General features: G+C 40.4%; 1 protein-coding gene across 2 annotated transcripts in view; it reads right to left on the bottom strand.

Annotated features, from left to right (window-relative positions):
- Positions 1 to 23088, bottom strand: part of FMN1 (formin 1) — a 389651-nt gene that overhangs the window by 92781 nt on the left and 273782 nt on the right. The window lies entirely within an intron of this gene.

Here is a 23088-nt window from a genome sequence, read left to right on the forward strand (position 1 = left end):
AAAGCAGAGCTGCAGGCAGAGCTTGTTTCCCCAATTACAAAAGCAATACTTTCGCTTTTGCCTGAATTCACAGGGTTGATCACTGCAGCTCTCCCTTCGTGCTAGATGTGGTGACAGAGCCCATGTGGTGCCCATCAAATTGCTTCAATTTCATGAGGCCATATCATGGGGGTGGTAAAAAGCTTGTGCTTGGATCGAGACCCACGAGGGCTCAGGTAGGCCGTGGCTTGTTTTTCTCATCTGCGAAATGGGGACCCCCACAACATAGGCATGATATGGTCATTAACATAATACATACACAGTGATTTGCAGAATGCCTGGCACAGGCAAGCAGGCTCATAAAAATTATTTGTTATTTTTATGATTTAGTGAAATTGGTTGGGAAACATGTCAAAGTCAGAACAGCAAGAGAGTCATGGCTGGGGATTATTCACCACAGATGCTGGGCACCGTATTTACGGAAATGTGCCACAGTGCAAATCTCCTGTTTAGAACTTGGGGATAATGATTTTCATTCCCGTGCTGAAGTTCCACCACCCATTGTGGAATTCACTGAAGAATGCAGGCAAAGCCTTGGGGAAAGACGAAGCAAAATGGGAAATAAATCCCCTAGGCCTCTGAGCCTCGTGGTTTTGAAATGAGAAACTGAAACCAGTACAAACGCGAGCAGCTCCACTGCTGTGCTCCGAGGTCCACGCTGCACCCCACGGGCTGGGATTCCCACGTGCCCTGTTAGAACCAAACTTCCCCACATGATCGAAGGAGAGGGCTGCCCTCCCACGGTCCCCACAGAGCCGCGCGCCCCGGAGCGCCAGGCAGCCTGCCTGCTCCAATTTGTTGACGTGGCTTATCTAAGATGCTTTCTAGCAGACAAATGCGAGACCTGAAGGCTAATTAATGACACCGGAGACTGGCAGTGCACAAAGGAGAGAGGTCATGGGCAGATCCACAAATGTCCTGTACTGTCCAACCAGAAGACTCGCATACCATACTGCTAGACGACCAAGGTTGCCTCAGGCACAGGCTGTGCCAGGAGCTGCAGTGTTAAAAGCCAAAGTCACCCCAGGTTCTCTTTCTCTTACTTTTCTCTTTATACAATTTTTGGCAATTAAAAATATATTAATTCCCGCAGTTAGTTACTACTAAGTGATCATTGTGAGACACAGATGAAATATTAAAAACCAATACACAGTGAAATAACAGAGACTACATTGAGAATATTTTGCCTTACAGTTGTTAAACACTTGTGCAGTATTTTAGTGTAAGGAAAGATATGGCCTTGACTATTTTAAGATTTCAGATATTAGGCTGTTGAGGTCAGAATTATCTGGTTTTTGTTTTTCACCCCTAAGAACAAGGGAATAAAGCTTATTAAGCCACTTAAAAAGCCTAGGTAGGTTAGAAAAATGTAGCAGTAAGACCCAGATATAATTCATAAAAATCAAATATGTTTAATTGCTTTATAAATCAAATGTATGTGGGCAATTGGTACAAAGATATGAAACTTGTTTCCTTTCATATGAGCTGAAGGACCTGTGGGCTTAGTTAAGTCAGAATACAGTTTTAGAGGAAAGGAAAGGTTTATCAGCTTATCTGCTTTTCTAATCTAGAGTTCTCTCTTTTTCCCTGTCTGGTTACCTAAGTCTTACCCTACCCTTCCACAGTCCTGTGCCAGTTCTGCCTCTTCCTCATTTTTCCAAGATCCACGTCCTTTCCACAAGCTCCCTGCTCAAAGGACCACCATAGAAAATGGTTGCAGCAACATATGGAATTTTTTGACTAAAGTGAATTTTTGTATTATATCAACAGGCTTAGAGAGATACAAATTGAAGTCAGAGATCAAAAGCCCAGAATGCTTGGTTAAGAAGTTTATCATACAGCAATCCATTCAATAAATACATCAATTGGGCCAGGCACGATGGCTCACACCTGTAATCCCAGCACTTTGGGAGGCCGAGGCAGGCAGATCATGAGGTCTGGAGATCATCCTGGCTAACATGGTGAAAACCTGTCTCTACTAAAAATACAAAAAATTAGCCGGGTGTGGTGGTGGGTGCCTGTAGTCCCAGCTACTCGGGAAGCTGAGGCAGGAGAATGGCATGAACCTGGGAGGCGGAGCTTGCAGTGAGCCGAGATCGAGCCACTGCACTCAGCCTGGGCGACACAGCTAGACTCTGTCTCAAAATAAATAAATAAATAAAATAAAAATAAACAAATAAATAAATAAATCCATCAGTTCAATACATGCCTATCGAGCACCTACTATTTGCCATGAATTGTACCAGATTTTGGGGTTCCATCAGTGAAAGAAACAGACTAAATTCTCTGACTTCAGACATTATAGTGAATGGGTCACCTACTAAGATTTCCTCATGGGCACGGCATGTAGTAATTATTGTTTCTAGTAACTTGAGCTGCAGGCAAACCTACAAGTTATTTCCTTCCATGTTCATCTATTCTACTTCAATCCCTTTAGTAAGAATGGGGCCGTCTAGTGCGCTTCCTGGTGCTTTTCACATGTTCAACGATGGCAGTGGTGGGGCGGGAGGAGGTGGTTAGAAACAGTAAATGCCCTTTTAGCTTTCTGACCCCAAATACACTTTTATCAAAACAAATGTAAAAACAAATTCAGAACTCAGAACCTCAATATTAGCGTAACTTGCACAATTTTCTTCTGATGGTATTGGCCTTAAACTAAGGAATTACATGAAATGCAATGTAATAAAATACTAAAATTAGAACAGCAATATTTTATTTTGGCTGGCAGCAATTCAGGGACTTCTACGAAAGGGGAAAATCATACTTAAAATTAATAAAATATTAGCTATTTTTTCATTTGCTTATTAAAGCTTGGCACAAATGAGAAGGTACTATTTTGTGGCTATCTACTGTACATACTTTTTTATAAGGCCATATAGAAAAGACCACACAAAGGGAGATTTCAAGTTGATTTAAGCCAAAAACAAATGATAGAAGCCTGCAATAAAAGGTACATATTTCATGTTCTTGAGGTCTGATGCTACGTAGCAGGAGTATTTTAAATCTTGGCAGGGTAAAGAGCAGCGAGTGGTATTACTAGAAATCACAGGGTGAGGATAAGTGGGACAGGGCAAAGGGAAAATCTATTCAAGGAGACACCGACATAGGTTAGATTTTGAAGGGGACTGCTAGACTCATTTTCTACTAAACGGCCCTTCAAAGCCCACGTTTCTCAGCTCAAATCAGATTGTGCATTGATGACCCGTGTGTGGAAAATCTATGTGTAACCAAAGGTATTCTCCTTCTTTAACCTTGGTTTGGGGATTCACCTGACATTACATCCAAATTTTTCCTCCTAATGACTCTATTCATCCAAAGGCAAGACACTATATTTAAAGTGGTCAAAAAACTCCTAATTCCCAGTTATCCACTGAAGTTAAAACACAGGCTTTAGACACATGGAACCCAGGTCGGAATATTGTCTCAGAATAAAAGAGCTACATACATGGACTTAGACAAACGAGTGCCTTTTATATCTACACATACACAGTGTCTATGCCTCAAAAGCTAGTAAGAACATTATACTTAGTGAATAGAGCTTTGGTATATTCCAAGAAGTAGAAACAATCCAAATGTCCATCCATTGTCTGATAGATGGATAAATAAAACATACTTTATACACAGAATGAAATATTTGGCCATTAAAACAAACAAAGTACAAATACATACTACAACACAGATGAACGTTGAAAACATTATGCTAAGTAAGAAAAGCCAATCACAAGGGATCACATATCCTCTGATTCTACTTACATGAAATGTCCCAGTAGGCAAATCTATAGAGACAAAGTGGGACTAGCAGTGGCTGAGGACTAGGAGAGAAAGAGGGAGAGAGAGACAGGTGACAGCTAAGGGTGCAGGGGAGAAAAGTTTTCCTTTTGGAGTAATATAAAAAATTGATTGTGGCAATGGTTGTACAACTTTGTGAATACACCAAAAGTCATCAGACTGTACACTTCAAATGGGTGAATTATGTGGAATGTGATTTCATCTTACTAAAGCTGCCTAAAGCTAAGCTAATTAGACAGTCAGCCTTACACTGGAACTATAACGAACAGATAAATGAAGAATGCCTCATCTGTACTTCTTTTATTTAAGGTATATAATTAAAAAAATCTTAGGTGCAACTATGTCTTCATTATAATACTTACAATATTACTAAACTAGGAATCAGAAGTGAGAAATGAGTTTGAGATGCACATATAATTGAGAAATTAAACATATTAATTGATCTTCAAAAAGTAGCAATAAATGTTATTAAAAGACCTGGCTGGGCGAGGTGGCTCACACCTGTGATCCCAGCACTTTGGGAGGCTGAGGCGGGCAGATCACTTGAGGTTGGGAGTTCGAGAGCAGCCTGACCAACATGGAGAAACCCTGTCTCTACTAAAAATACAAAATTAGCCAGGCGTGGTGGTGCACCCCTGTAATCCCAGCCACTAGGGAGGCTGAGGCAGGAGAATTGCTTGAACCTGGGAGGCGGAGGTTGCGGTGAGCTGAGATTGTGCCATTGCACTCCAGCTTGGGCAACATGAGTGAAACTCCACTTCAAAAAAAATAAAATAAAATAAAATACCTACTAAAAATAACTGAACTTAATAAGAGAAATACAAGTAAAGCATTTAAATTAAAAGTGCTAACTTTTGGAAAACTAAAACAATAGCTTTGGTACATTCTTAATTGTGGTACACAGCTATATATATGAGTGTATCTATACATATATATTTACACATATACACCAACAATTGGTACATTAGAAAAATTTCCTCTTTGAACTACTCTTGATTTAAAGTTGCATTTATTCTATCTTAGTTTTTCATACACTCTATTTGGCTGGAAAAGTTATTTAATATCTGACTCTTAGTTTCTTGATACATAAAATCTTGTGAGGACTAAATAAACATGCAAAAAAAGCATTTTGTATACTGAATAGTAAAATGCTAGCCAAAATATTCTTGAGCTATTTAAAATAGTCAAACAGTAGGAAGGCTGGCTAGATAACATAGTGTACATGGTTTTATTCTTTTAGTTTCTAAGAAGAGCTAAACAGTAACAGCAACTTCACAAGCTTTGAATCACTGACATTCCTAATATTTATGTTTAATAAACAAATCAAGTTATAGTCTCATCCTTTTCACAGTCTGTCTTTGAAAATTTGCAATAGTCACTTTTTCCTATTTCTTGTTTCATGACCCATTGAAATCTACTTCCTCCCCATTGTGACACTGAGAAAGCACTCTGAAGTCACTAATTAACCCATCCTGTGGTCAGTGTCCTCATTTTCTATCTCCTTCGCTGACAACCCAGCAGGATTCCGCATCTTGACTACTTCTCCTTTTGTAAAACACTTAGTCCCTTAGCTTCTGTGTTCCCCATTGTGGGCTTTCCTCCTACTTCCGCCTGCCCTGTGTCCTGTGCAGCCTCATCTTCCTATACTGAGTCATTAAATGTTCAAGTTCTCTAGGGTTTGGCATAAGGCTTCTCCTCCTCCCACGCTATGCTTTCTGTCTAGACAATGTCATCCAGGTAAACATTTCAGCAACCCTATCTGGGATGTGTCTCCCAAGTTTACATGGCTAGCCCACAGTTTCACCTCCTACAGAACTCTTGAATTCGTTACTCTCCACCATGCTGCTATAGTCTCAGCCTCACTGTTCTTCCCACATCCACCCTGCCTCTGATTTGTTCTCCATACCTGAGTCAAAGTGACCTTTATAAAATCTCATTATACCAGTCCCCTGCTTAAACCTGCAGGCACCTCTACTACTCTGAGAGGCTGTCTTCAGTCCCTCAAGCTGGCCTGCAAGGCCCTACGTGCGCTACTTCTCGCCCGCCTTCCCAGCCTCACCCTGCTCTCCCTGCCACAGTGGCCCTTCTTTCCGTTCCTCAAGCATGCTCACTTCTTCCCACCATTATGGTGTTCTCCTGCTATGCCACTCTCCTCCACTTCCTAGTAACCAGGGCCTAGTCAGGGCTTAGTCATCACTACGCCCTCAGCTCAAAAGTCTCATCAGGATTTCTTTTCCACCTTCCATTCTGTGATGAGAGGCCCTCTGTTACAAAGTCATGGCACTGTATACCCTTCCCATTTTCATGAGTATTTGACTGTCTCCTCCATTAGGGAGAAACTGTATTTTTCTTATGGTTAAATCTCCAGTATCTACTATAATGTCTATCTAGTGAAAGATGTTCAATGGGTATTTGCTAAATAAATGAATCAACTACCAATTAACGGGGAGAAACTTAAACATGTGCAGGATGGATATTAGTGTCTTGATAGATTTTGGCTGTAGTATATGTACACTCATGTACCTCATAATGATGCTTCTGTCAATAACGGACCACATATAAAACAGTGGTGCCATAAAATTATAATAAAGCTGAAAAATTCTGATAGCCTAGTGATGCTGTAGCCTTTGTAGCACTGCAGTGCAAGCATTACCTTTCCTTTGTTTAGATATGTTTAGATATACAAATGCTTACCATTGTGTTATAATTGCCTACAATATCCAGTAAAATATTGAATACAGTTACAGTATAGTACAGCCAGTAGTGTAATATACTATAATTATATTTAGTATTCTAATGAATAACGCTGGGGACTGTAACAGTACAGAAACCTGCTGTGCAGGTTTGTAACCTAGGAGCAACAGGCTATACCATATAGCTTAGGTGCGCAGTAACCTACACCATCTATGTTTGTGTAAGTACACTCTGTGATGTTTATACAATGATGATATCACCTAATGACATATTTCTCGGAACGTATCCCAGTTGTTAAGTGACACATGACTGTATGTATGTACATGCAGACATAGACATATGCACATACACCGACACGTGAAAAACATATCTCTTCATTTGTGTATGTATAATACAGTAGATGGATGCAGGGGCTGGAGGAAACACAAGTACACTGAATACCATGCCATTTTCTCTCACATTCACGCATTCAGATATGAGATACACATTGTTTTTAAAAAAAATCCCTGTATGGGTTTCATAAATACTCATACATTCAAAATACTTACCAAGTATCTGCTATATGCCCCTGAGCTGAATGTTGGGGACACGTATTTAATGAGACCTATTGGTCATTTCTCCTCCAAAAAACATTCATAGTCTCGCAACAATGAGAAACAAGGAAATGAACAAATTGTGATATAGTGTGGTGTGATGGAACACTGGGTATAGGCCTGTATTTCAGATTGGGCCCGGAGTTAGTAGCCAGGAAAGGTTCTCCAGGAGAGAGAACTTACGAGTTGAATTGCAAAGGTCAAGGAGGAGGCCAGCCCTCAACCAGAGTGAGGAAAGAGAACTGTATAAGGGGAAATGTCATGAATAAAAGTAACACAGGATGAGAATGCACGGGCCATTTGAAGGAGTTAAGTGGTGTGGCACGTCTGGAGCTGTGGGACCTTCTCTCCTCAGATCACGAGTGTTCTGCATTCAGATCTTGGTGTAAAGGAAAGAGTGTGTGTAGGGGAGAAAAGCTTCTGGGCCCCAAAGGTATCCCAGGTTACACACTGAGGTGAACATGGAGAAGGCTGGTGACCAGCCTGGTTAGGAAAAGTGTCACAGACATGAGGGGCTTGCAATTTTACTTAAAGTAGTTAAGAAAAGTCTCACTGTGAAGATATTTGACTAGAGATGTAATCAGAGTAAGGGATTACTCTGGAGTCATGAGCAAGCTCGAGGTGGAAAATCAAAGGTGTTATTTAGAGCATGTTAAGTTTGAAATGGTAATTAGATACTCAAGTGTATATAGAAGTATGCAGTTTTGGACTCACGGCTGGAGTAGAAACACACGCCAGGAAGTCACTGGTATAAAATTGGTATTTAAAGTGATAGCAAAAGATGAATTGCCATGGGGAGAACATGGCCAAGGAAGAGAAAGTGTTGCAGGACAAACCCTGGGGCATGTGCACAGTGGAGGAGAGGCCAGCAATGAATGGAGAATGAGCTGCTCAGTAGGAAAGTGAAGGTCTGGAGTTACATGACCTGAGAGGAAAACAGTGTTGCAGGAAAGAAAGAGCAGTCAGCTCTGTGCAGAAAGATCAAGTGAGATGAAGACAGAGAAGTAACACTGATTCTAGTGACACAGAGGTCACTTGTAATCTCAAAAGCAGTTCCAGGGGAGCTGGGGGTGCAGGGAAATAGCCAGCTTGGAGAGGTGTGGGGCAAAATGGAGAAAGATTCTGTAGCCACTTGTTTTAAGAAGTTAAGCTACAGAAAGAACGCCAAAATGGGGAAGTCATTGGAATTCAGCCAAAAAGATAGCTCTGCTTTTCCTGGTCAAGTGCTAAAGATCAAATGAGGCCACGGAAGTGTTGTTTTCTTGGTGACTTTGACACGGATTTAGTTCTTATCTGCCTGGGACGTTTTTGGTAGTTTCCTTTCATGGTAGGAGGACTCCTTAGAAAGATTCTTCCTTTAATTTTTCAAGAAAATTCTCAAAGCCCTCATGTCACAAAAATCATTCCATACAAGAAGATATTCTCCAGGGCTACTTTGATCACGTGCAGAAGAAGTCTAGCCCTTTACAGAGCGGGTGCCTCTTTCTCCAGAGGAATGTTCTGTAAAAATAAACCCACCAGGAAACTTGAGTCCAGGGGAATCCCATGATTCTGATTCACTCCACTGAGGGAGGCCGCCCAGGCGCAAATTCACCTTCATGTCCCATGATTGGGAGTGAGTATTCTCCATGAAAAAATTTAAGCAGAAGTGACAGGGCCAAGTGAGGACATGCCAGCGTGCTTTAGGACTTTTGGAAAGACGTGCAAAGCTGGGCCACTGACTACAGCCTTTGCACGGAATTGTCTAAAGCACCATTCAATGGTCCCTCCTACCAAACGTCACAGCTGAGTCAGAATTTCCACTGTGATGATTATGTGGTTACGGACGCAGCCTTGGTCTGTGAGACATTAGCATGAAAAATATTCATTAATCACCTACCCATGACGAGGCCTAAATATAGATGGATTGGACAAGATTTGATTTATAGGGTGTTAAGTGATTCAATCATTTATTCAAAAACATCCCTTTCATTGGTCCCCACAAAAATCGCCACCATGAGAAGCCTTCCCTGGAACTAAAGATGCTAACTCCAGAAATTTCATTAGAATTGCACATGTATTCAACATTGTCAAGAACAATTTAATGCTTTAGTAGACATTTATTTCTAAGATTGGTTTAGGAAGTAGTGGATTTCAAAAGCAATAGGTAGGAAAGTTGTGTTAACATGGAAGAAAAAAGGCACATCCTGCAAGGCTCTGACATCTAGGTGGGCTGTGTGGCAGGGGTCCTAGGCGGGCAGCCCAGGCATGCAGGTACCAGGCCTCTGAAGGGGAAGGGAACTCATCTTCGGGAGGACAGCAGTGACCAACTTCTAAAAAGTATTAGGAAGGTAACATATACACACAAAGATATTTGAAAAACATTTTTAAAACGGGAGAAAAAACAAATCAGTCATGGTACCACAACCAGAATACAGTCACCATCTAAGACTTGCACACTTTCTCTTTCAGGGTCTGGGCCTCGGTATCACGGTCCTTGCCCCTCCATCATTTTATGGGAGTTGCCTTACTTGCATTTGATAAAGAATTTTTTTGTACTTTGATTCTTTCTATTAACATATCATGCACACTCTCCTGTTATTTCACAAACTCCACCAACATGTTCAACAGCCATATAAAATTCCATCAGGAAGGCATGCCACAGCGCACTTCATTCTCCTGTAGCTGGACAGTGAAATCCTTGCTACCTTATTCCCATGGGGAGTCAGGCTTCAGTCACCTCTGTGTCCATACAAACCTATTCTAGGTTGAGGGTCATTTCTTTAGGAAAGATACAAGAAATGAAATTCTAGGTAAAAAGGAAAAACCTTTTTAGAATTCTCGGTATTAGTGGTCAAACTGTTTTTGGTACAAAATGGGTTATACCACAATGGGAGAGATGAAGGGGAGAGATTTTTGGAAATAGGACCACTCTGCAGAGGTAGTTGGCTCCACGTAAGCTAGAACGGTGCCTGTCACTGTCATATAGGAGTTATGGTCATTGCATTTGAAGTGCACAACTCTGGAATGGAAAACAGTAAGAGGACCACGTATCCACTGAAGTGATTTACTCAAACACAAGACCATAACTGGTGATATATCAGAGGTGATACAGAAATTGGGGATTAATCACAGCATAAAACTAGGTTTGAGGCCTGTGCATGAAAGCAGCATTTTTTTTTGAAAAGCCCTAATGTGTCACATTTAATTGGAATGTAAATTATGCTACTGTCAGCACTAGCAAATCTGTCTGAATTTGGGGGAAGTGTACAGCAAACGTACATCAAGTTCTCAGAGTTTTGTAACATACATTTATATAATTATAAGCACACATAATTTTAAATGCTCAGACTTTCCAATCAACAATATCAAGTAATCATTTGGACACAGGATTACAGTTCAAGTAATTTGTGAAGAACATATAGAGCCTACATTTTGGGGCATCCCGATTGAATAGTACTTCGAGAAGCATACAGGTATCATTAGTGCAAGACAATGGTAAAAATCAGCAAAGGCAGAGCAAAGTTGTTAGGTACACTGCCTCACTGCTCCCAAAATTATAGCAACGCGTCTTATCCACTGCTCTAATCAGGAAAATAGTACTCCTATAGGAATGCTTAAATACTAACTATGTCCTCTGACATCAAAATGCATATTTTGTGGCAATTTTTACTAGAATTAAATGAGGATTCTCTCTCACATACAAATCTTGAAGGCCACAGGCCTGAGCCTCTTTATGAATCAAGGCAATCAGTCAGAGGAAGAGGTATTATAGCAATGCTGGTCATAGGACGATTCCCCTTCCAGCAGTGCAACAGCTGGCTACAAAGAAGCCAGTGATTAAGATACACAAGCCTATTAGCAAAAAGCAACCTGTCCCCACATTGCTCCACCAGGACAGCTGCAAGCCTTCCATGGTGTCTCTGACCTCTGAGCCCATGTTCCCATTTCAGCCCTCGCTGGTTAGTCACATTAACTGTAATTTTCTACTCTGGAAAGTGTTTACATCTAAATGAACCATCAGGGAATAAAGGAGAAATGACAGAAAGGCATAAGGAGGAGAGAGGGGGAAAAAAAAGGATGGAAAGTTATTTTTAAAACACACAACCTAATCTGGTGGATGAATTCTGGTATCTAGTCTTGGCTCCAGAATCACTGGCAAAGTCTGGAGCTGGCAGCCACTGCTAATCAGTTTGCCACTGTCTTCAGATTTAATGCAATATTTGGCTCAGACATTTAAAAAAATCCCCTATTCCAGCTAAAATATTTACACAGTCCTATGTGTCTCACTTAATGCCTGTTAAGCAATCGTCTTTTAAAACTCCACAGACACTTGTAAATCTGTCGGGAGAATTGTGGCCTATAAACAAGCTTTCATATAAAGAAGGCTGCATTGTCAATTTTGGGGGAGTAGGGATTTCTTGGGATGTGTTTGAAAATAAAGTTGAAGATCAGAAATAGTTTAGAGTGGGTAACAAAGTGGCCAAGAGTCTCGCTTGCTGGACGCCGTTAGTGGTATTAACGGGAAGCCTCCAGACACTGATCTCAGCTATTTAAAACTGTGCTCTCCTGTAAACCTGTCATTGATCCTACCTCTCTCTTGAGTTATGGTGCAGGGAGAGTTTCTGGTCCAGCAGCCCCTGGTAGTCTGCATCCTAGGACCTGTCAGGCTAGAGAAGATGAGCTGCTGAAGCCTTTAACAGGAGGCTATTACATGGTTATACACAATGTGAGTGTGTGTAAGCATCTTAGGAAAGATGGGGGACTGCTAGAGGAGAGGGGGAGTTCTGGACAGGGCTGATGTTGAGAAGAACAAGACGGCTGAAATGACAAATAAACAGTATCCACTGAGAGAGACTAGGTGTCACAGATTCTGAAGTGCCTATTAAACTCTCTAACATCTTCAGCCCTGATGTTAATAAGACTAAGTGATAAAACTTAAAGTCACGGGAGGCCCCATGCAAGCTATCTCCTGCTGGCCTGGGGAGCCCCAGGAATTTGTCTCTGTCTTTGGGATGAGTCAGGTGTATGTAATACGACTCAGCAAACCGCTCCATCATTTAATTATTCCTAGATTAGCTGCCTTTTTATTTTTACTCCATTTCATTAATGAGTATGCCATTCGTTATGATTCACAATTTTATATTAGTTTTTTTTGTTTTTTCTTTTTGATACAGAGTCTCGCACTGTCAGTCACTGGGCTGGAGTGCAGTGGCACGATCTCGGCTCACTGCAACCTCTGCCTCCTGGGTTCAAGTGATTCTCCTGCCTTAGTCTCCCCAGTAGCTGGGACTACAGGTGCCTGCCACCATGCCCAACTAATTTTTTGTATGTTTAGTAGAGACAGGGTTTCGCTATGTTGGCCAGGCTGGTCTTGAACTCCTGACCTCATGATCTGCCTGCCTCAGCCTCCCAAAGTGCCTGGATTACAGGTGTGAGCCACCACACCTGGCCTATATTAGCTTTAAAGAAGAAAAATTGTACATTAAATGTACATATCAGTTTAAAAACTCAAGCCCAGCTTAAAACACTCAATTTTGGGATTTGGTGGGGTTAGGAAAAGGTATGTCATGGATTGAAAAAAAAAAAAATTAGATATTTGTAATTCCAAGGTATATAATGCCTTGAAACTAAGGTAGCAAATATTTGTTGATTGTCTTCAGGATCAGTCAGGAAGGGCTTTGGAAATGTTTTTATGAATCTTCAGAAGAACTGGAAGGAAAACTGTATACATTCCCTCTGTCAGACTGACAAGTGTTATCACTGTTCTCAGGTTCAGTCAGATTCCTGTTCCTGAGCAGAAAAGAAATCAGAAGTAGGAATAAATCTCTCCTCTAGAAAATGGGGATAAAACTTACCCTTAAAATGTGTTTATAAAGGACTTGATATTTCAGTGAGTTTATTTAAAATTAGCAGTCAACTCAGTGCTAAGAATAAATATTTGCTGAACAAATTCACTGATTGAAAAGGTCAAACAAAATCTGTCTCGTACTCTGCACTTTTTTTCTTTGATACCTGGAGATTTGATGACATTTTTAAAGACCATTCAAATGGTCCAGAAAAGGTTCAAAAACACAACCAAATTAGCACTGTTAGTACATTAGCCATTAGAGATGTTCCTTGGGCATTTCCCCTTTCTGTTTACTATGGCAGAGGAGAAGTTTCCGGTCCAGCAGGTCCTGGTCCTCCATGCTGACTTGGACATATTGCATTTATCTCTCACTCAGTAATTCCTTGAAAACAATACCAAATTCTCAAACTGTATAATCAAAAGCAAATGGCTCTTAAATGGCCAAGGGTGTCTTAGACCTCAGCCTGCTTTGTGTGTGTTATCTCATTTTACGCCTTCCAAGAACCCTGTGAAAGTTTTCCTGCTATCGTCCCGCTTTGCGGTGAGAATTAGTAAAGTCACACAGACAGTAAGTGGCTGAGTCAGGATCTGAATCCAGGGGTAACAGACCCCCTGCCCTTAAGCTATGCTGCCTCCTACTTTCACCATCTACAGGAAAGTTCTAGAAAAAACTATGGGACACCTATGAGAATGCTTTATAAACTATAAGGAATTAAGTAAATAGAAGTTAAAAAAAAATCACCAAGTGCCACAACTGGGATCCTGTCATTTTAAATGGGGAAAACGCCTATCAGGAGGTTGGGTTAGTAAGTGGCATGGCAGAGACCGGAACCAGGGCTGTCAATTTCCTGATAGGTCTGTGATCTTTCCAGGGGTATTAAAAGGTAGAGTCATAGTTCATGACCCCTATCTACCTAGGAGCCACGCTGAGGCTGAGCTATCTGCCAAAGAATCTGGGAGAGGTAAAGATATTGGCAAAAACTGCAGTCCCCTTTGCAGGGCCTAAGGAGGTCTCCCTCTAACTTCGCTCGTTTGGTTGACTGACATGAGAAGAACCCATTTGTGGATTGTGAATCTTCCACAGAGTCCAAGATACACAACTTACTTAGGCAGAAAAAGTATTTTGATATTCACAAAACTACCCACTAATCTATCTCTGTGAAGAAAATGTTTTGACATTTTATAGTAAGTTTATGGTATGGTAGCTTGGGCGCTGGTGTGGCACTCAAGGACCCGAGTTCTGTGCCTGGCTGGGTGATCCTGGCCATGCCGCTTCCTATCTCAGAGACTCTGTTTTCCAAGCTGCATATGCCTGCCCTACTCACTTGGGAGAACGAAGCACCATAGGCAGGTAAAGTATCACCATTATAATTACAAGGGTACCTTTAAAACATCAAAAAAACCAGGAAATACCAAAGACACATTGTTAATGAACTTGCCAAATTAATGTTATTTTCCATTCCTCCTGCTTGATTCAATCTTCCCACTACCGAGTAGAATCCTGATCAAAAGCAGTTGTGTTGTTTCTAAACCTGTTTATTCCCGTTGTTCTTTTTATTGAAATTATGTAATTTAATAACTTGATGGCAAACTACATATATGACTGTCAAAAGGTACTATTTCTGTAAGTTTTAATGAAAGAAGCTAAAATATTGCTGTTAAATGTAGGTATAGAAGGCCAGTGGAAACTGGGGCAACATAGCAACTAAATGCAACGTGGTAGTCAGAATTAGGTTCTGGAACAGAAAGGGGACAAAAATGGAAAAACCAGCGAAATCCATATGAAAACTAGCATTCAGTCAATCTAAATGCATCATTGCCAGTTTCTCAGTTTTAACAAATGTTATCACAGCAATGTGAGATGCCAACAGTGGGGAAACTAACTGACAAGGGCTACATGAGAACTCTTTACTCTTTGCAACTTTTCTGTAATTTAAAAATTATTCCAAAATAAAAATTAAAGTGTATTGTTTAAGAAATGTGGGAAACACAGTTTTAAAAGATTGAGAACAATTATAAATATCTAGAAAGATTCTATGGTGGTATTTGCAAGAGTCTCTACTGAACTTTAAAAATAACAGTAGGGAAATTACAGATGATCTCATTATGGAGTAAGTAGGGAAGACCTACAGGACTGCATTCAACAGATTCATAATTCAAGAAAAGGCCTCATCCCTGCATCAGAAGACAGACAAAGGATACAATATTTAATTTGTGGTAAGTTAAAATGCTAAGGGATACAAGTATCATTTTCCATGATTTCCAATTTTGGTCAATTTTTTTCCATTAACCTACCACACTGGATAAGCACTCTGGTCTATAAAGACAGACAGTATCGGCTGGACATGGTGGCTCACGCCTGTAATCACAGCACTTTAGGAGGCCAAGGCGGGTGGATCACCTGAGAACAGGAGTTTGAGAACAGCTTGGCCAACATGATGAAAACCAGTCTCTGCTAAAAATACAAAAAATTAGCTGGGTGTGCCAGCAGGTGCCTGTAGTCCCAGCTACTTGGGAGGCTGAGGCAGGAGACTTACTTGAACCTGGGAGGTGGGGGTTGCAGTGAGCCAAGATTGCGCCACTGCACTCCAGCCTGGGCGGCAGAGCAATATTCTGTCTCAGGAAAAAAAAAACAAACAAGGATAGATGGTATCAACACAAGGATTTTTGAGGCATGAATTAATTCAAGAGATCTTTCAGAGTCATTTACAAAGAGAATACCTAAGATGCAAGACTGATATAATTTTACAGTTCACTTAAAAAAAAAAAATCTCATAAATTGTCAGAATTCCTAGGATTTTTCAGTTGTTCTAATTAACTAAGTCAGTCTAGGGAGGAATTCAATACAGTAACCCTTCCTGAATAAGGAGAATTGTAGAATGCACTGAAATAGCATAGTAATAATAATAATCTCAGAAATTCAGGAGTTGGAATATATCTTCAAAATCATTTAGCAAACTACTTTTCTAATGGTACCTCCTCTACCCACCCACATAACACAATCTTCCAGCAAGCAGTGGGTGAGGAACCCACTACTGCTCAAGGCCATCAGTTTTCTCTTCAGACAGCTTTAAAATCTGTCTCCCTAAAAGATTCTACTCACGGATGCTTATTTGACATCTTTGGCCATAAGGAAGTGATCTAATTTCTCTCTAATAGCAGAGTCAGCGATTATCTGAAGTTGAGTCATTTCTTCCATTGTTCATTTGCTCATTCATTCATTTACCCATTTAGCAAATATCAATTGACAACAAATATGAGGCAGGTGCTGACCAGCACAGTAAATATAAACATAAAAAAGGTCATATATCTGCCTTCATGAAGCTGGTGGAGGAAGAGAGAAAATTTACAAATAAATAGAAAATAATATGAAATATGAATATGTAAAAGTAATATGAAAACAGAAGGCTGTAATAGACAGCGCCTATTCAAAGTGCCTCCTGAAGATTGGGTGGGCAAGGAAGGCTCAGGGCATGGCACTGTCTGGCAGAAGGGCTTTCTAGGAGAGGGAACCACTACTGCAATGATCCTAGAGCATGAACAAGTACATCGTGTTGGAACACAAAGAAGGCCTGTGTGGCTGGAGTTTAGTGGGCAGGAGGGGTGGGTGGTGGGAAAGGCAGAAGTGGTTAAATCATGTACAGTTTGTAGGGCATGAGTATGAGGTTGGATTTGATTCCAAGAGGAATGCATCTGAAATAACAGAGTGCTGTAACCTATGCGGCAGGTGCAGACTGGATTAAAGGAAGGGCAAGAGTGGAAGCAGGCGAACCTTCTTGACATGGGCCAGGTCAGAAGGTGGTAGCTTGGATTACAAATGTAGTAGGTGTGGAGATGGAGAGCAATGAATTGATTCCAGACACTTTTTGAAGGTAGAGTCAACAGGACTAGCTGTCAGATATGAGGGCACAAAAGGAATCAAGGAAAAGTATGACACATTTGGCATATGCTATGAAAAGGGATTTCCTTTGTAGGATCCCAGTAAATCCTCTCAAACAATCAGTGGAGCAGGTAGCCTTACACTTAGTTTTATACGGGGATACCGACGTGTCACGGATGAAATGATTTGCCACGGGTTACAAGGCTTGTGAAGCAAGGATTTGAATTCAGGATTTCTGACCCAGACTTTTCTATGATTGTAGCTTTTATTTCAATATTTTATGTTTCTTGTCAACTAAAAAAAACTCAACAAAACACATTCTATTAACCACATGTTTTTATAAATAGAGGGTAGAAAAAAGAGGGTGCAAACTGAAAGGAGGAAACCAGGACAACATAACTCATCCTTCCCACCTAGAAATGTCACAATCACAGCTTCAAAGGAAAACACAAACTTCTTCCATTAATTAAACGGATGAATCAAGTTTCAGTTTCCTCTCTCCTTTCTGTACAACTTGTCTTTGAAGGCATTTCATTTGGGAAATGTGTGACCTTTAGTCACCATGCTCACTTAATTGAATGCTTTGCATCAAAAGTCACCATGCTGATCAACATTTTACACCCACTGCTTTTCTGAAATACTTATCCCAGTTCCTTTGGTCTGTTTTGTTGAAATCATTTTACAAAAATAAATCATATCAGTTTTTTTTTATTATTTCTAAAACTTTGCTTGCAAAACTAAATATTTTTAACACCATGGCAACATGGTCAGGACTCTGGCTAATGTATCCAGTCTTGTACCAGAGCTCAGACTTAGTAAACTTAGTAAACTACTGCTGTGGACAAATGGGCTGTGAAGGAGGAAAGAGCTAATAAATTAGACATGGTCAATAATCATTCAAGTCATGTCTTCTGGAGCTTCCCAAAAGGTGATAAATTAGCCAGACTTGTCCTAATGATCAATACCCTGCTCTCCCTTCTAGAACACACCAGCATCCATTGAGTAAAGTGCAGACTGCAAGACCTCTCAGGGAATTTAAGTACTACCTCACACCTCCTAACGTACTTCCTCAGGCATCGCCTCGTCTGACCCTTTCAATATCCCTTTGTGTTGGGCAGAGTCCAGAAGTATGATCAGCTCCATTTTTTTTTAATTCAGTTGAGAGTCACAGAGGTTAAGTGATGTGTCAAAGTGCATGGTTTATCACGTGGTAAGTGAGAGAGAATTAACTTTAAACTTACATCTCCTAAATCCTAGTTCAGTATTATTTTCAACATGCCAGCCTGTCATTGAAACTTTTGTTTCATTGTGGGGTTTTTGTTTGTTTGTTTTTATGCATTTGTCAAAGTTATACGTGCACACAGTTTAAAGAATCAGTGCATGCTATGCACTTTAAGAACAGCAGTCCCCCATCTCCACCCCACCGATTTCCTCCATTCCTCCTCCTCAGAGGCTACCTCTTTTACCAATTTTACCTGATTATTTGGTGCTTAGTAGTATGTCTCTAATAAGCTTCTATTGTTTCTTTTTTTTCTCTTTATCAACTATAAATGATGTAGTTCTTTCCTACGCTCCCATCTCTTCACTTCCATCACCCCAATGTAGCACATGGTACCATGTCTTGGTTAGACTGGCGTTTGGTGTTGACATTATTATGACTTTGCAAAAACAACTCGCAGTCCCAGCTGATATATGTAAACTTGGATCATTCCACATTTCCCGCACATTTCCCCTTTCTCTCACACTTGCTCTCAGAATTTTTTTTCTGATTTAGTTTGTTTTCTATGAACTCAGCGTTAAATGAACCTCACACTTGTTACTAGTTGTATAAACTCTCTTGTCCAAACATTCAGATATATTAGATGCATTAATTGCATATTCCTTAAGAATCTTCTCCAAGATTCTTTTGACCTAATCAAATCTGAAATGTTTTCTTTCAATGTCTGGCTGTCATCCTGGGCTTTTTCTCTATGCTGGAGGCTCCATTCACCTTCCTTCTCCATTGGAATTTCTATTTCCTGTGACCTATGTCTTCCTCTTTAATGGGAAAGCACTTTCTCTAGTAGCATCCTGAAGATAACTCTATGGGAAATAAGTTTGAGAAATTGCATGTCTCAAAATGTTTTTAATCTGTCCTCATATTTGACTAATAGTTTGGTGGATATAAGGTTCTGGACTGGGAATAATTTTTCTTCAGAATCCTGATGCATTTGTAGCTTTTAGTAATGCTATTGAAAAGTCTGAAGTCAGTCTGTTTCCTGACTCTGTGTGTGTCATATATCCCCATATCCCACCTACTTCTAGAACGGGGTGATCTTTCCTTTTTGTCCTAAGTATTCTTAAATGTTCTAGTAATAGTATAAATCTGTTTTACTTCCCCGTATTAGTCAAATAGCACATGGTTAGTAAGCGGCAGAATTAACTTTAAACTTATGTCTTCTAAATCCTAGTTCAGTGTTATCTTCAACACACCAGCCTCTGCCATTGAAACCTAACTGCCATACACAAAGCTTCATTTCACTGTGGGTTTTTTTGTTTTTGCATATTTTGTGTATATTAATCAAAGACGGGGGAGTAAAACAGATTTATACTATTAAATCATTAAAACATTTTTAGGCCTTTTAAAATTAGGAACACACATCCAACATTTTCAGAAATTTTCTTAAATGACTTTTTGCATATTTGCATAAATATGCACAAACTTGTGGTACGTGTAAGTCTTATAGTAAAAGTTGGATTGCTTCTCACCTCCTATCACTCCTGGATTAGAATTCAGCTTTCTTGTTTGATTAATTCATTTATCATGTATCCATCTGTTTTTGAGTTTCAAAAATTTTGTGGTTCTCTCTATGCTTCTAAACTGATTCTTTTAAAGAATTCTACTATCGTTCTAGAAATTTTCAAAAGGAACTGAAATTCTACATGAGTGTTCAGTCCTAGATGAGTGTTCAATCAACGATGTTTCTGCCACGGTCCTCCAAAAGGTTTCCAAAGTGACTTTTCCCCCTTATTAGAGCCATATTATTGTTTATGGGCCATGTTTTAATTAGTCATTAAAGAAAATTTTCACTCTTATGACAAGATCTAATTTTTGTCTTTTTTCCTCTTACAAGAAGCATTTAAACTCTCATGGAGGGAAAGCCCCTTGATGACACCAGGTGGCAGAGGTCATTTGTTCTGCAGGGTCAGGGCTGGTCCTGAGCACAGGAAGCACAGTTCACCCTGTTATGTGACTTGACAAGTGCTGGAAAATTCCCTCATCTTCTCATCCACATCAGGAGCCCAATACGTGTAACTTCCACACATGGAAGAGATAACAAAACCTTGCAGGTTGCCTGGGGTGGCCCTTTAGTCCTCTGCTATGAGTTCAGCTAGCCACATCAGACTAGTATGCTTTCTTTTGGGTCATGAAGGAATAAACAGAGGCTAGGTCAATGTCAGAGAGACAGAGAGGGAGTCAGAGAAACTGGAAAACATTGACAGGCAGGAGGTGGAAGGCGAGAGACTACAATAGGCAGATCAGTTGAGTGGCTGTGGGTAGAGACAAGAGAAAGCCTGAATTCAATCCAATTTTTATCCGTAGTCCCTTTAGAAGATGAGCCACAGAACTAAGTGGGGCTTATTCTTCAAACTTAATCATTCTGGATCACATTGTTGGTGCTTTCAGGGTGAGCCTGCAAACTGTAAAAGAACAAAGTATGGCACAGATAAACCTGTTTCAAATTTCAGCCTTGCCAGTAGTAGCAAAGTCACTTCCACTTCCTTACTGTAACAATGCAGGTAATAACACCTACTTCGAAGGAGTTTTAAGAAACAGAAATGATGTAAGCGAACCTGCTGGTATGAAGTGCTAATTCAATGGTAAGTGTCGTCATCGGTGATGGTGGAAATGAACACGCGCCACACCCTTAACCGTATTTATAGACCCTTTGTCCACCGTCTACACTGGCAGGGAGGAGAATTTTATTGCTGGCATTGTTTAGGATTGCCAGTGCACGGTGATAATAAAAAATGAACCGACTTCTAGTTGACTTTATAATTGCTTTTAGATTCTCTACAGACATGCCAGATAAAAAACAGTACACCAAGTTAAATTTGAATTTGAGATAAGAAAAAATTTTTTAGTGTAAGTGTGTACCATGCAATATTTGAGATATACTTATATTAAAAAAAAATCCTGAAAGAAAAGTATTGGGCCTCCTGAATTTTATTTAATAAATTTGACAACCCTAAGAGTAAGGAAGAACCATCTTGCTTCCTAAGATAATATCAACAGGAAACACTTTCTTAAATTCTCTTTGGGGCCCAATAGTACTGAATGACTCAGGCAAAGACCACACTTTCGTCAGAGTGGACAGATACATTGATTCCTGAAGGAACAACAGCCAGCATGGCTGTAAGAAGCCAGAACCAAAGAGGATGGTGACGAGGCAAACTTGCATTAAAAGCTGGCTGAAGAGCAGGAGGAACCCTTTTCCCTCCTACAACAACACAAACTTGAATATCTACTAGATTAGCAACACCAGTTCTTAGCATTCCTCCTTCCTACTCATAGTCAACCCTTGATCAACTGCAGTAACAGGAAGAGAGAAGGACATCACACATAACCCCAAATCAACATGAAAACAAAACTGATTAAGGGTAAGGTCAGGCCCAGTGGTGGCTCATGCCTGTAATCCTGGCACTATGGGAGGCCAAGGCAGGAGGATGGCTTGAGCCCAGGAAATTTGAGACTAGTCTAGGCAACACAGTGAGACCCTGTCTCTACAAAAACTTTAATTCACAAAATTAGCTGGGTGTGGTGGCATACATCTGTAGTCCCAGCTACTCAGGAGGCTGAGGTAAGAGGATTGCTGGAGCTCAGGATATTGAGGTTGCAGTGAGCCATGATTGTGCTGTTACACTCAAGCCTGCGCAATAGAGCAAGAACCTATCTCAAAAACTAAAGAATCAAAAAACCAAAAAGAATGAGGTCAAGTGGTAGGTAAATGACATGTGGCCTTCTTTCTGCTAAGTCAGCCCTGCCCTCCCCTATGTTACTAGGGATCCTGATTCCTGCAGGCAGGACCCAGTAATGATCATTTTACCAACAACTGTGTGGCTAGTACAATTAATATCCCTTGTTCTTAAAGTACCTTTCACATAACTTATGTTCTGTAAAATATTACTAAGTATACAATGAAAGGGAAAAGAAAGCAAGCCAATGTTTCATGCTTTAAGTTAGGAAATGCTGTTTTAAACAGCATTAAACTTTTTTTTTTTAACTAAGAACTTCCCAGGGGCTTTAATAAGCTCATGTACTTTGAATCCCTAGGATATGATTTTCGTACAGAGCATGTCCAGGTTTATTTGATCATAGACTCTTTCAGAGAGCAACAGTTGCAGTTCACATTTCATGTAATATTTTTGGGTGCTACTATTGAGGAATCCTACATCTATAGTTTCAGCAATGCTGCGCATGCGCGCGCGCGTGTGTGTGTGTGTGTGTGTCTGGTATTAACTGGTGCAATTAGAAAGAAGAATCCACTCCTTGGTATATTAGTTTCTGATTGCTACTATAATAAATCAGCACAAACTTAAGGGGCTTAAAACAACACAAATATATCACCTTATAGTTCTATATGTTAGAAGTCTGACATGGGACTCATAGGCTAAACTCAAGGTGCTGACAGGGCTGTACTCCCTTCTAGAGGCTCTAGGGAGAATCTGTTCCTTGCCTTTTCCATTTCCAGAGGCTTCCCACATTCCTTGGCTCATGGCCCACTTCCTCCATCTTCAAAGCCAGCGACATTACATCTCTCTGATCATTCTTATGTCGTTATGTCTCCCTCTGATCACAGCCAGGGAAAGTCTTCAGCGTTTAAAGATTGACTTTAAAGATTCATGTGATTAGATTAGGCCCACTTGGACGGTCCAGGATAATCTCCCCATGTCAACATCAGCAAAGTCCCTTTTTGCCATGTAAGGCAATATATTCACAGATTCCAGGGATTAGGGTTTGGACATCTTTGGGGGGCATTATTCTGCCTACCACATGTGGGTGGGTAAGAATACCCCGAGAGTTCCAGCCAGCAAGCAAGGACAAAGAGGGAGAATGAAAGTAACTACTGCCATTGTTTGTGTTCTCCCAATTATTTCTTACAACTTCACAGTATCAGGAACATGGAAATTACTGTCTTCTTAAGGGATGTATAGCAATAAACAAAATATGGAACATGTTCCCAAGAACTTGGTTCTCTCTTTACAATGTAGAGAAGCAAGCA

The sequence above is a fragment of the Theropithecus gelada genome, chromosome 7a (genome assembly GCF_003255815.1).
Source record: "Theropithecus gelada isolate Dixy chromosome 7a, Tgel_1.0, whole genome shotgun sequence".
In the NCBI taxonomy this organism is placed as follows: domain Eukaryota; kingdom Metazoa; phylum Chordata; class Mammalia; order Primates; family Cercopithecidae; genus Theropithecus; species Theropithecus gelada.